Source organism: Oreochromis niloticus, linkage group LG18 (genome assembly GCF_001858045.2).
Source record: "Oreochromis niloticus isolate F11D_XX linkage group LG18, O_niloticus_UMD_NMBU, whole genome shotgun sequence".
In the NCBI taxonomy this organism is placed as follows: Eukaryota; Metazoa; Chordata; class Actinopteri; order Cichliformes; family Cichlidae; genus Oreochromis; species Oreochromis niloticus.
In genome coordinates, this window is record NC_031982.2 from 21,755,911 (window position 1) to 21,768,740 (window position 12,830).

A 12,830-nucleotide genomic window follows, 5' to 3' on the forward strand; every position below is an offset into this window, starting at 1 on the left:
TATAGGTGGATTAAAATGGATCATATTTAGTGCCAGAGGAATGAGCCACTGCTCAGACTGTGAACCTTTGGTTTTGTATTTTTTGTTTTTTTCTCTGGTAATTTTTGCCATGCTAGAGTAAGGAATCAAGAAGATTTGGATTTCCACTCATAAGTGCATCTTATGATCCAGTTGTGCTTATCCTCAGACCTCGTTTTTCCCCATTGAGCTGACTCTTCAGGACCTTGATTTAGCACTTTGATTTAATTCAGCACTGTGATTTACCAATTGTGTTAGAAGGATACAGGGATTCAAATTGTGATTTAAACACAACTAAACATAATCCACAGCTGCTATGATTGGTAACTCCAATTATAGGGTAATAATTGCAGAAATTAAGCTTTCATTATCCTGACGGTCAGAATTTGTTACAGTGGAAAATTATGATTTTTTTTTTTTTTTAAATATCACTCTAAATTATGTTTGTTTGTTTGTTTGTTTAATCTAGAATTTGTGTTCGTACTTAGTTTTTTCACTGAATTCGCCACAAGCTCTGATCACCAAGTTCTGCATCGGTGATGTTAAGGCTTATATGTTTAATGCAGTTATCAAAATACCTGCTCAATAAAACTGTTTCAACATTTTTAAATGTCTGATAATAGAAAACCCTTTGAGCTAGCTATATTTTTCTATATAGTCCTACTAAGTTTCCCTGAATCTACATGCATAAGAAGTATAGAGGCCAACAAAGGATGACACACATAGGAAGTTTCAAAACAGCTCTGGTTTTCTGTTGTAATATCCACAACTGTATGTGATGTCTAGACTAATGAGATAGCGCATAATGCAAAAAAAAAAAACCAACCCAATCAAAATGGCTTGAATAAGCATGATAATAAAACACACGTACAAAAAGATATATGATATATGAATCTCTTTATCTGCAAATAGTTTGTCATGTAATGTGAAACTGCCTGGATTTAGATTTTCAATTAGGTCTTTTTCTTCTATGCCTTGTAAGGCACCCATATAACGATAAGTTTAAATGGGTGAACTACTGTATGTAAAAACACTGTGAAATTGTTAGAAAATCCTCTGCTCAGAACAAATGCAAGATAATGGCTATTTTACTTTTTTTTTCCTGTTTAGCAACCCTACTCTCTTATGATCAGAAGTGACGTACTATGCATTTGATCATGTTAGAGTTGACTGTAAATAGAATGACTTGGTGCAGTGATTAATAGTTATTCAAAAAGAGGAAGCTCCTATTTGACTGATACTGTGTCATGAGCCGACGTTCTCACAATTACTGGACCCAGAAACAGACTCAAAACAAATTTAGCAGCAAACTATATACAAAGTTTATTTCTTGTATGAGAAAACAATAGCAAACTATGAAAGTGAAATTTAAATTCAGGCCAGAGGAAACAGAGCAAATATGGAGGTCAGTGCCGAGAGAAGCCATGATTGGGACTGTGGAAAACTGCAACAGAAGAGGAAACATTTACTTAACTGCAGGGAAGCAGCAGTTAGATGACTAAAAAACATAATAATCCTGTGGGCTTGCTGTTGGTGCCAGGCCGTGGAGCTCGGAGGCGAAAAATGTCTGTGGGAGAATCTAGAGGGATGAAGTGACAGAGAGTGTTATCCAGCATGCAGGGCAGGCAGGAGGACAGGCAGGTGAACAGGCAGGTAGTATTTCCAGCGAGCAGGACGGAGACCTGGGCACAAGGGAGCAGAATTAAACCCGAGCCAAAATCCAAAATGGGTACAGAGCACAGGCAAGTCTTAGTTACCACTAAGAGTGACTGAACAGACTGGCGTTGAGCAGCAGACCATGCTGCCTGAAGTATTCCTCCTGTGATTGCCTGTCGATGGAATTCAGGTGTGACGCTGGTGGCCCTGGCCGAGGGCGTAGCCAAAGAGCGATCCTGAAACACTCCCCGCATGATTGCTCCCACGGATCATGACATACTGTGGGGAAAAAACTGTCAAGGCACTATAAGTGTGTCCCAATTCAGGGGATGCATCCTTAAAGGCCTTCTCAGTCTACGTAAACAGTCTGTCTATTATCTCCATCGCTCAGGTAGGTTCAAGGTTCAAGGTTCAAGGTTCTTTATTTGTCACATGCATAGTTATACAAGTATAACACACAGTGAAATGTATCCTGACACGATCCTCGACATGTGCAAAAACATGGGGGGGGGGGTGTAGAGGAATAACATTATAAATATATATATAGTATATACATTGGGTGAATGTATATACTATATGAGTCCCAATTGAATGAGTAGAAGCAGCAGCAGGTGAATTCTGTACATTAATATGAATAGACATCTGACTATTTTACAGAATGGACACTATACACATATTTAAAGTTAAAGGAAGTTAAAGGAATTGAGTGTCTGGAGGAGAGTCTCAGTCAATTATAGATGATGTGAGATGGCGGGTGTGTGTGTGTGGGGGGGGGTTGGTTTAGGGTCCGGATGGCTTGAGGATAGAAGCTCTTCTTGAGTCTCTCTGTCCTTGCCTGGATGATGCGGAACCTTCTACCAGATTGTAGAAGTTGGAACAGTTTGTTGCCAGGATGGGACATGTCCTTCAGTATCTGCGTTGCTCTAGTCCGGCATCTCCTGGTGTAGGTGTCCTGAAGTGGGGGGAGAGCAATCCTGCAGCAGCGTTCTGCTGTACGGATCACTCTCTGGAGAGCTTTTTGGTCCTGGTAGTGCTGGCACTTACTCCTCCTCTTCCTTACACACTGCTGAGTTTGTCCTAATGTATTATCAGGGGTGGACAGCCTCCGTCCCATCAGCTCTCTGTCAGAGATGATCACAGATGATCTGCAGCACTGTGTTTCTCAGTCTGTCCTGACTCTGGACACTTGCAGTTTTCATACATGGAAATCAAATGTGTGATAAGCTGCAGGATTAAAACACAAGTTTAAAGTATAAATGCATGCAATAACAATGAATATATGCATTATTATTTTACAATCAGAGAGAAAGAAAAAGAGAGAAAGGAGAAGGGGAGGACAGATAGAAAGGTGCAAGCCTCAATTGGTATACACTACAAACACAGCACAAGAGAAGAAGCATTTATTTACTGTTTTGTGTTATTAGGAGTACTATCATAAAGCTGAACTACTCAGTATCAGCCACTTCGACTCTCTGCCTGTGGTACATGCCGTGCAGGGGCCTGCCCTTCAATGCTGGTTCCCCTCTTTGCTCCTCATCTTTCTCTGGCTTCTGCTGCCTGTATTAATTAAGCACACTGTTAGTTATGGCCATCTTCCTGATTTTGTTTGTTGTTCATCTTGAATAGTGAATCTAAGATACACTAGCCCCTCAGGCTCCTTCCTCCAGCTTGGCGTACAGTCTCAGGGTGTTGGACTTGGGGTGACAAAGCATCTCCTTGGTAAATCCTGCATGGTGACTTGTGCTATAGGCTTGAAGTTGCCCAGTGTTGTTCACCATATCCCTGTTGATCTTATATAGTTTTAGGCATTCCAGGATCCATGTGTGAGGCATTGAATCATGGGCACGGGTTTTTCAGTTGGTCTTACAGTCTCGAGCGACTGATCTTTTTACCTGTAGGTGGTGTTTTGCCCCTCTGGTGTTTGTGCCTTTTCCTTATGGGTAGATAAGGAAAAGGCACTCATGCATTCATGTATTGATCCATGTACAGACGTGACAGCATTGTCCATGTGGTACTGAGGGAGGTTATTGGTTGGTAGTTGGATGGGATAGGTCCCTTCTGTGGAATCCTTGGGGATCAGGTCCATTTGGCCTTCAGTTAGCCGTTCTGGGTGTGTCTCATTCATTAGCAACTGGTTCATTTGTGCTGCCAGACATTCATGAAGTGCAGTTAAGATAAGATAAGATAAGATAAGATAAGATAAGATAAGATAAGATAACCTTTATTAGTCCCATGCGTGGGAAATTTGTTTTCTTACAGCAGTGGACAGCAGTTAGCTTCTTTAGCCAGTAGCTGTAAGTCATATCAGGGCCTGGTTCTTTCCAACTCTTCATGCATGAGTCCCTTCCTTGGATGCCTGCCACTGCAATGGTAAGTGGGTTCTGTTCAGGGAGGGTTCCTATGGTCTGTTCTTAGCTCCACTAGCCACTGATCACTGCTGCATCCTTTTTCCAGTATCGTTCTGTCTCCAGCCTTGGTGTGACTGGTCTCATATTGTTCCCCTGCCACTGAGAGTACACTTTGGATGGTTCAGTAGAGAACATTTAGTTTATTCTCCTGGCTTCAATCTTTCTGGTACACCTCTTCAAGCGGTTGGACTAAGCTGGAAGTTTGTGCTTGGCAGTTCCCAAGGCCTCGGCTATGGACAACTTACTGTAGTTCTAAAGCATTACTTTCTTTTTACACACATGTGTGTGTATTTTTTCATGAATCAAAATTGAGGTAAAATGTTCAATTAATGTTAAATTAATTAATTAATTTTGATTTGAGGTCATATCATCCATTAATAGTAGTTATGCTATGATAGATGCAAGAAGGCAGAATATTTCTAGATCACAGTGATATTGCATTGTTAACAGTGAAGAGAACAGTGACAAAATTGGACTGAAAGGGATGAATACGATTCAAGACTAGGAAATGATTCATTTTTACAGATGCCTTTCTGATGTATTTGTGGGAGTTTTACTTTAAAATGAAACATTTGTGTAGGAGGGAATTTGAAATACAATGGTTCCTTGTTTATCGTAGGAGTTACGTGAATTTGAGATCTGTAGACTCTGTCAGTAAAACAGTTAAAAACCCATCTTTTGTAAAACCCCTCACTACACACTTTATACACTTTACTCCAATTGTGTAAAGTACGGCCTCCCGGATCTGAACCCGAGTGGTGTTTTGTTATTTGAATTCTGTGCAAACCACAGATTGGCCATAACAAACACCATGTTTGAACATAAGAGTGTCCATAACTGTACATGGCACCAGGGAACTCTAGGCCGCAGGTCGATGATAGATTTTGTAATCCTATCACCAGACCTGCGGCGATATGTTCTGGACACTCGGGTAAAGAGGGGCTGACAGGGACGCTGGACAGACCTAGCGCTCTTAAACATATAGTGAGGTTGCACTGGGAACGCCTGGCAGAGGCCCCAGTCAGCGAGATCGTCAACTCGCACCTACTGCAGAGCTTCAACAGCATTCCAAAGGAGACTGGGGACATTGAGTCCGAATGGACCATGTTCAGCACCTCCACTGCCAAAGCCACTGCACTGAGCTGCAGCAGCAAGGTGGTTGGTACCTGTCATGGTGGTAACCTCCTTATCAATTGGTGGACAACAGAAGTAAAAGGAGCCACCAGGCTGAAGAAAGAGTCCTATCATGTTTGGTTAGCCTAGCGGAATGCGGCTCGGGCAGTGGCTGAAGCAAAAACTCGGGTGTGTGAGGATTTCAGAGAGGCCATGGAAAAAGACTTTCCGATTGCCTCGAAGAGATTCTGGCAAACCGTCAGGCGACTCAGGAGGGGAAAGTGGTTCTCTACCTGCACTGTGTATAGTTCGGGTGGAGTGCTCCTGACTTCGATTGACAAAATTGTCGGGCGGTGGAAGGAATACTTCAGGGACCTCCTTAATCCCATTGGTACGGCCTCCGTGGAGGAAACAGAGTCTGGGGATGAGGGGAATGACTCGCCAATCTCCAGGGATGAGGTCACTGAAGCAGTTAAACAACTCCTTGGTGGCAGAGCACCTGGTGTGGATGAGGTCTGCCCTGAGTTCCTGAAGGCTCTGGATGTTGTAGGGCTGTCCTGGTTGACACGCCGCTACAATGTTGCGTGGAGATCATGGGCGATACCTCTGGATTGCCAGACCAAGGTGGTGGTTCCCATTTATAAGAAGGGGGACCGGAGGGTGTGTTCCAACCAATGTTCCCTCTAATTTTTCATGTGTCTGAGTGAACACACAAACTCCCTGAGCGTCCCTTGGACCACTGTGAGCAACATCAGACGTGTGCACTGTGGTCACGCCAGCATCGAATCCATCCAAGTTACATGGTTTATTAAAATAATCAAATCACAGCATTTACATTTATGTTAGACTACTTTTCAGCCCATTTACAATGAAAATGTAAAAAAAAAATCTAGCCATTGGCCTGTGTAGTATGTTAACACTATTGGAAGTAAAAATAACTTGAACTCCAATTTCGAAAACACAACTTTCTTTTTTTCTTTTTTCTTTTTTATAAAGCTCTGACTTGTATTATGAGTCTGTGGTCTGCGAGAGAGTCCTGTAACTCTCTGTTTGCAAAATATAGTATATAATGACCAATGCTGGGCAATTAATTATATAGTTACTTCTTCAAAAAAGTTACTGAGTTTTGCAAAAACAACAAAGTTTTTGTAGCTGTTTACCTAAAAATGCAGCCAAGGTGTTTTTTTAAATAAACATTTCAAACTATTTACAGAACAATCAGCTGTTCTGCATGAAATCTGATGCCACACAAATTATTTGTGCCACTCCAAAAAATAATTTCCGTCCACTATGAGATAAAGGAGAACAACAACCTGATACATGCAGGCCTGACAACAGGAGATGTATCACTCCTGTAACACCTGTAACATTCAGCAGTCGCCTCATTGTTCTGACACACTCAACAAAACTTTTGACTACACTACACACTAACTACACAAGATTTGTGCTAAATGTCTCAAATCTCTCACATCTCAGTACACCGCCGTCACTCCTAAAACTTCCTCCCGTTTCTTAACAACCAGATGCCACGTTGCCATATCATTTTTTGATTGGTCGACACGGTACTTTTTTGGACGAATAGGAAAGAGAGAGGGGGGTGGGGGTTTGTTTTTGCTCACAGGCGGAGAGCGCTTTCGAGCCTTTTTTCTTATAAAACGCAGTTTTTACCGTTTCTTCCCGCAGTAAATATAAACAACGATAGTATTCAGGAAGAAAACCAAACATATTCCATATTTTTTTTATCACAACTCTGGTTTTACGTGGCCTATCAACACAATTTAAAAACTGGTATAAAGTCCACACTTCTTCCGTCAATTGTTCCATCTGTCCTGCTCACATCTCCAATGGTTGTACACGTTGTCATTAACGTGGCTTCACTAAATATCAGCCAAGCCGCTTTGCTAGCTAAAACTCCGGTGTCGGCACATAAGGACGCTGTCATACCCTGTCAACCACGTTGATTGGCTGCGTATACGAATGTGAATCGCATTATTGGCTGGACTATGGGATAAGGTGGCATCGTTCTAATCCCATACGGGAGCAGCCAGTCACTTAATGACTAACACTGCAAAACAGAATTGTTAAAGTATTAATTTTAATTTCAATTCAGGTTAGATTTTTTTTGTGCGCAACGCAGATTTTCTGTGCGCAGAGACCGTGCCAGCAGTGCGCAATTGCGCACGTGCGCAGCTTAGAAGGAACATTGGTTCCAACTAGGGGGGATCACACTCCTAAAGTCTATGCCAGGGTGCTGGTCCGTTAGTCGGACCTCGGATACAGGAGAAACAATGTGGTTTTCGTCCTGGTCATGGAACACTGTACCAGCTCTTTAACCTCTCAAGGATACTTGAGGGTGTATATGAGTTCGACAACTAGTCTACATGTGTTTTGTGGACTTGGAGAAGGCATTCGACCATGTTCCTTGGCGTGTCCTGTGGGAGGTGCTCTGGGGGTATGGGGTGTTTGGCCCATTGCTACGGGCCATTCGATCCCTATACAACCGTTGCAAGAGCTTGGTCCTCATAACCAGCAAAAGTTGGACTCATTCCTGGTGGTTGATGGGCTCCGCCAAGGCTGGCCTTTGTCACTGATTCTGTTCATAATTTTTATGGACAGAATTTCTAGGCGCACCCAAGTTGCACAAGGCTTTCACTTGGGTGGTCTCAGAATCTCACCTCTGCTTTTTGCAGATAATGTGGTTCTGTTGGCTTCATCGGGTAACGGCCTCCAGCTCGCACTGGAATGGTTTGCAGCCGAGCGAACATGGAGGATGGAAAAAGCGCTGTCATGGTCCTGGGCCATGTTGGCCCAGTATTCTTAGGTTTTGTGTGTTTTGTATTTTGGTCTTTCTTTATGCATTGGTTCCTAGGTCATTCTGTTAAGATGTTCCTTTGGTTACCCTCTGTGTGCCCCTCTGTATCTGTGAACCCTCGTCTCCCCTCCTTGTGTTTTATGCCATGTTTCCCCAGCCCGCTATGCCCGTGCTCTCCTGTCTCTCTCTCTCTCTCTCTCCTCCTGTCTGCACCTCTGTACTTCCTGTGTTACTTTGACAGTCTCCCGTCAGTGTCGTGTTTCTCCTGCCATGTCTCGTTACGATTATCTGTGTCACCTGTGTTCCCCGTGTGCTCCCACTTCCCTCGTTAACCCTCTGTGTATTTAGGTCTGCGTCTCTCTCAGTTCTGTGTCGCGTTCTCCCTCATTCATGGCCGTGTGTTTCTCTGTGTGCTAGTGTATTGTTTCCCAGTGTAGTTTATCAGTTTGTTTCACCGTTTCTCTCCAGCAATAAAGCTGTGTTTTGAGTTCATTCCTGCCTCTGTGAGCTTGCGTTTGGGTCCACTTCCTGCCTGCTACACAGCCGAATCATGACAAGCTCATACTAAAGTGTCAGCAGTTTAGAGACTTTTTGTCATTTTTATTTTTAGCTGCGAACTGGTCAGAGTGACGTGACTCATTTTCTTTTACTGATTATGGTGGCTCTCATTGTGTTTGTCAGAAAGACGTTATATAAGGTTAGAAGGACATTAGTTTAAAAAAAAGTTATAAGGACATTTGTTTGTATAACACTTGTTGATAAGGTTTTATTACTTTTAACCTAATATAACATTTCTCATTAATTACATTTAATATCTCACTTCAGCTGTCTCTTGGCAGCTCAACATGCAAGTTGTGTAAGGAGAAAAAAGGAGAAATCACAACTCTAAATAACAGCAGTATGGAGCATAATGACTGACTTTGAACCAAAATAGCGTTCATTATTTAATTTACATTGTACATATCATTGACTTGTTGTCAATCATTACTTCACAGATAAAATTCAAAAATTAAGGGAAACTTAGTGCTTGGATAAATTTGTTTTTTAATTATTTTTTTTTACAAAGATAAGAAAGATGTTCAAGTTGAAGCTGATATTCACATACACATGAAGAATGAGTCCCAGCCTCTTCAAAACAATGAGAAATGGTAGTAGGCGACAGGACCCGTACCCATGGCAGGTAGGAAGGTTTACACAAGAGAACCTGAGCCTTTGTTGGCTCTGTAAAGAGTACACAAAGCGCATAAGTGAAAAAAAGAGGGAGAATTCATGAGGAGCATGTATTCTTGCTAGTTACACTCGATATGACAGGAAGAGTAAACAGTGGATGAAAAATACTGATGTGGTAGAAAGCATTAAAAATTGTTTTGTGGTTACATTTCACTTACACTGTGTCACTTTATATAATGGCATGCCACCAAAATTGCGATATAACTATTGCTGCAACTTCAAATTACTGAGTCACAGTGAATAGGAACTTGTTGGTACGTAATTATCCAGCGTGGATAGCTGTTCTTCTCTTCTGCGCAAAAACAGAACATGATAGAGAAAGAGACAGCAGGGAGTTTATGCCCACAGTAATGAATTAGTGGAAATAAATGGAGAACTAGGCAGAATACATACATCCCCTTAAAACATTAAACTTTTCTTTGTTGTTTATTTCTTCTACCAATCTACCAAGCTTTTAATCAGGGAATTTCATGCGGTATATGCTGAGCCAGTCCATCACAGGGACAACATAGAGAGAGGACTATTTATTTCCAGGCCAATTTAGAATTACTTGTTAACTTTACAAACAGTGTAATGCAATAAAAGCTTTATTCCCCTCCTAGGTCTCTCAGGTCAGCTGACAAGCTGCTCCTGGAGGTACCCAGGTTTAAGAGGAGGCTGAGAGGGAACAGGGCCTTCTCTATTGCTGCTCCAAATCTCTGGAACAATTTGCCTCAGCACATAAGGGAGGTTCCGTCATTGTCCACCTTTAAAGCCCGTCTTAAAACTCACTTTTACTCTCTGGCTTATGACACAGTCTGACCCGGACTTTTTATATGTTTTTAGTCTAATTAAATTTGCATTTTTTAATTTTTTTAATTAATTTATTTTACATATACTATTTTACTTTTTTATTTGTTATGTCATGTGTACAGCACTTTGTTGTCAGCTGAGAGTTGTTTTGAAAGTGCAATATAAATACATTTCTTGCTTGCTTGCTTGCAATAAAAGCTACCCCACCCCCTACACCCACACACTCTGCCCCACCCCCATCTCAGGCCAGATTTCTTTCAGATGTTTTTTTACTAAAGGGCAGCTACACTAATGCTTTCTCATGAAACACTGTCACCTGGTGGTGAAATGTTTAGTTCAGTTTTGTACAGTGACTGTAACTATTTCCTTTAAGGTATACTGACAGACAAAGACTAACAAAATCCAACGATAAATGAGAAGTGGAAACCAGGACTGCAGAAGCATGAGAGCCTAGAGCAGGGGTGGGCAACTCCAGGCCTCAAGGGCCTTTAGAGCTCACCCTGGGTCAACACACCTGAATCAAATGATTAGTTCATTATCAGGCCTCTGGAGAACTACAAGACATGTTGAGGAGGTAATTTAGCCATTTGAATCAGCTGTGTTGATTCAAGGACACATCTAAAACCTGCAGGACACCAACCCTCGAGGCCTGGAGTTGCCCACCCCTGGCCTGAAGCATAGAAGAGGAGTGCTCATCAGGGGAAACACTAGTTAACACAGATATGATTTATATTATATTAATTATATTATATTATAAATAGAATTAATCAAAAACTAAGCAATCTGTGACATGACATGGCATGCATAAAGACATATTAAAAATAAATAAAATAAACAGATGCTTTAAACTAGTAACACTGTGATAGATACAAGTAGGCAAAGGACCTCTTGTGAGATTGAGAGAAAAGAATGATGTGGTAAGTGAGAACACTGTGTCCATCTTGAATGAAGCAACACAATATCCTGTTTTGGGATGAAAACAGTCAGATGTTTGCTCTTAAATTCTTCCCAAATGTCTCTCGTAGCATTTTCAGTTCCTGTTTTGCTATCGATCTTTCTTGTGATAATATATGAAGCTTTGCTACCACAGTAAGAAAACCCCTGAGATATATATTATTGGAACAATCACTGCAGTTTTTCAAATCTCAAATATATCACAGTTCATAAAAACATCTTTTCATGTGTGTCTTTTCTAGCATCTATTCCTTTTCTCAAATACCCAGATTAAGCAATGCAACAGCACAAACAGGGATTCTGCATTTAGAAACTACCGTATTTTTTGGACTATAAAGCGCACTTTAATTTTCTCAAAAATCGACAGTGCACCTTAACGTAACCCTGTCATAGATTACATATTGTTATAATTACACAAAATGTGTTCTTTATATCTAACTGTTAGGACCTCCAAGCCTGTAGTTATATTCATTATCAGTTAGAACCCCTCCTCATCTTTTCTTCTTCTTCTTTGGTGCAACCATGTAAATACATTTGTCATGTCCAAATTCATGGACAGGTCGGCCGGGTCCTCAGAAGGTCGGGTAGGCCGGAAGTAAACGGCTGTGAAATTGGACAGTTAGCCTTCAGATTTGCGTCACCGCTGTCTCTGTGGAGTTTAACTGGAGTTTAATAAACCCAGCTGTCTGCTCCTTGCTATCTGAAATATAACAGGCACTGGTGTAAATTCTCGACCATCTCACACTTCTGTTTAATCAGTTTTCTGTTTGACGTTTATTCAGCTGTGTGAAAACCAAGGAGGAACCCACCCGGGGGATTAAGCTCTGCTATCACTTCCAACATAAATGAAGACAGAAAACTAAACAGCAGTGACTTTTGTAAGATTACTGAAGTTGGACTAGCTGGTATGTGCTACGTGATCACTAGCGACACAGATATGTTAGCATAACATAAATACAGTGAAGCTGGAGGATGAACGCTAACTTTTTTCCACTCAATAAAAGTAATGGGACAGTTCCCGATGGTTAGGGACAAATGCAATTGCATGGCGGGATGCTGTAAATGCACTACACTTTAGTCAGGAGAACAACTGAAATAATCCAGCCACATTAAAAGGTTAGTCATTAATACACTGCAACAACATGGGAATAGAGCAGCTGCGAGAGAACTCAACATTAATGAATCAATCATTAATCAATCATCATGGAGGAAGCAAGAAGAATGAGTTGAGTGAAATTTAACTTATCTGACTGTTTTGTTTCGCTTAATGTGCCTTATGGTCCGAAAAATACAGTAATGTCAAGCTTTACTAAAAAGTACAGTGTCAATTTCATGACTGAAAGGCACTATGCTGGTATTAGGTATTTTCTGTCCTGCAATTTGCCTTCTAGTGGTTGTTTTTGTGTATTTTTACTCTGCAAGATCTAGGCAGAGGCAGTTTCACCTCTGTTAATCTGTTGCCATCCATGCCTTCACAAGTTGATAAACGGCATCATCTGTGAGTAATATTGTTTGTTATCACTGAGACGACTTGTGTACATTATTATTTGTTGTGAAGGCATGATACAGTTTGCAGTTTGAATTTAATTTGAATGCATGTATGACCTAAGCTAGTAAGGTTAAGCTAGCTCATATGCCATGTGGTTTCTTTAACATTTTGATCATGAGCGTGATTTCATTTGATGTTTTATTCGGGCACTCACTAAACAGATAAATATTGTGCTCATATTTTTGAATATGTGACTTACTGGTGTGTTTGTTATATTGTATATTGATGCAACATTTTTATTGGTTTATTTCTGGTTTTGTCAACAGTTTCACACTTTTTCCTTATTAAATCATCCAAC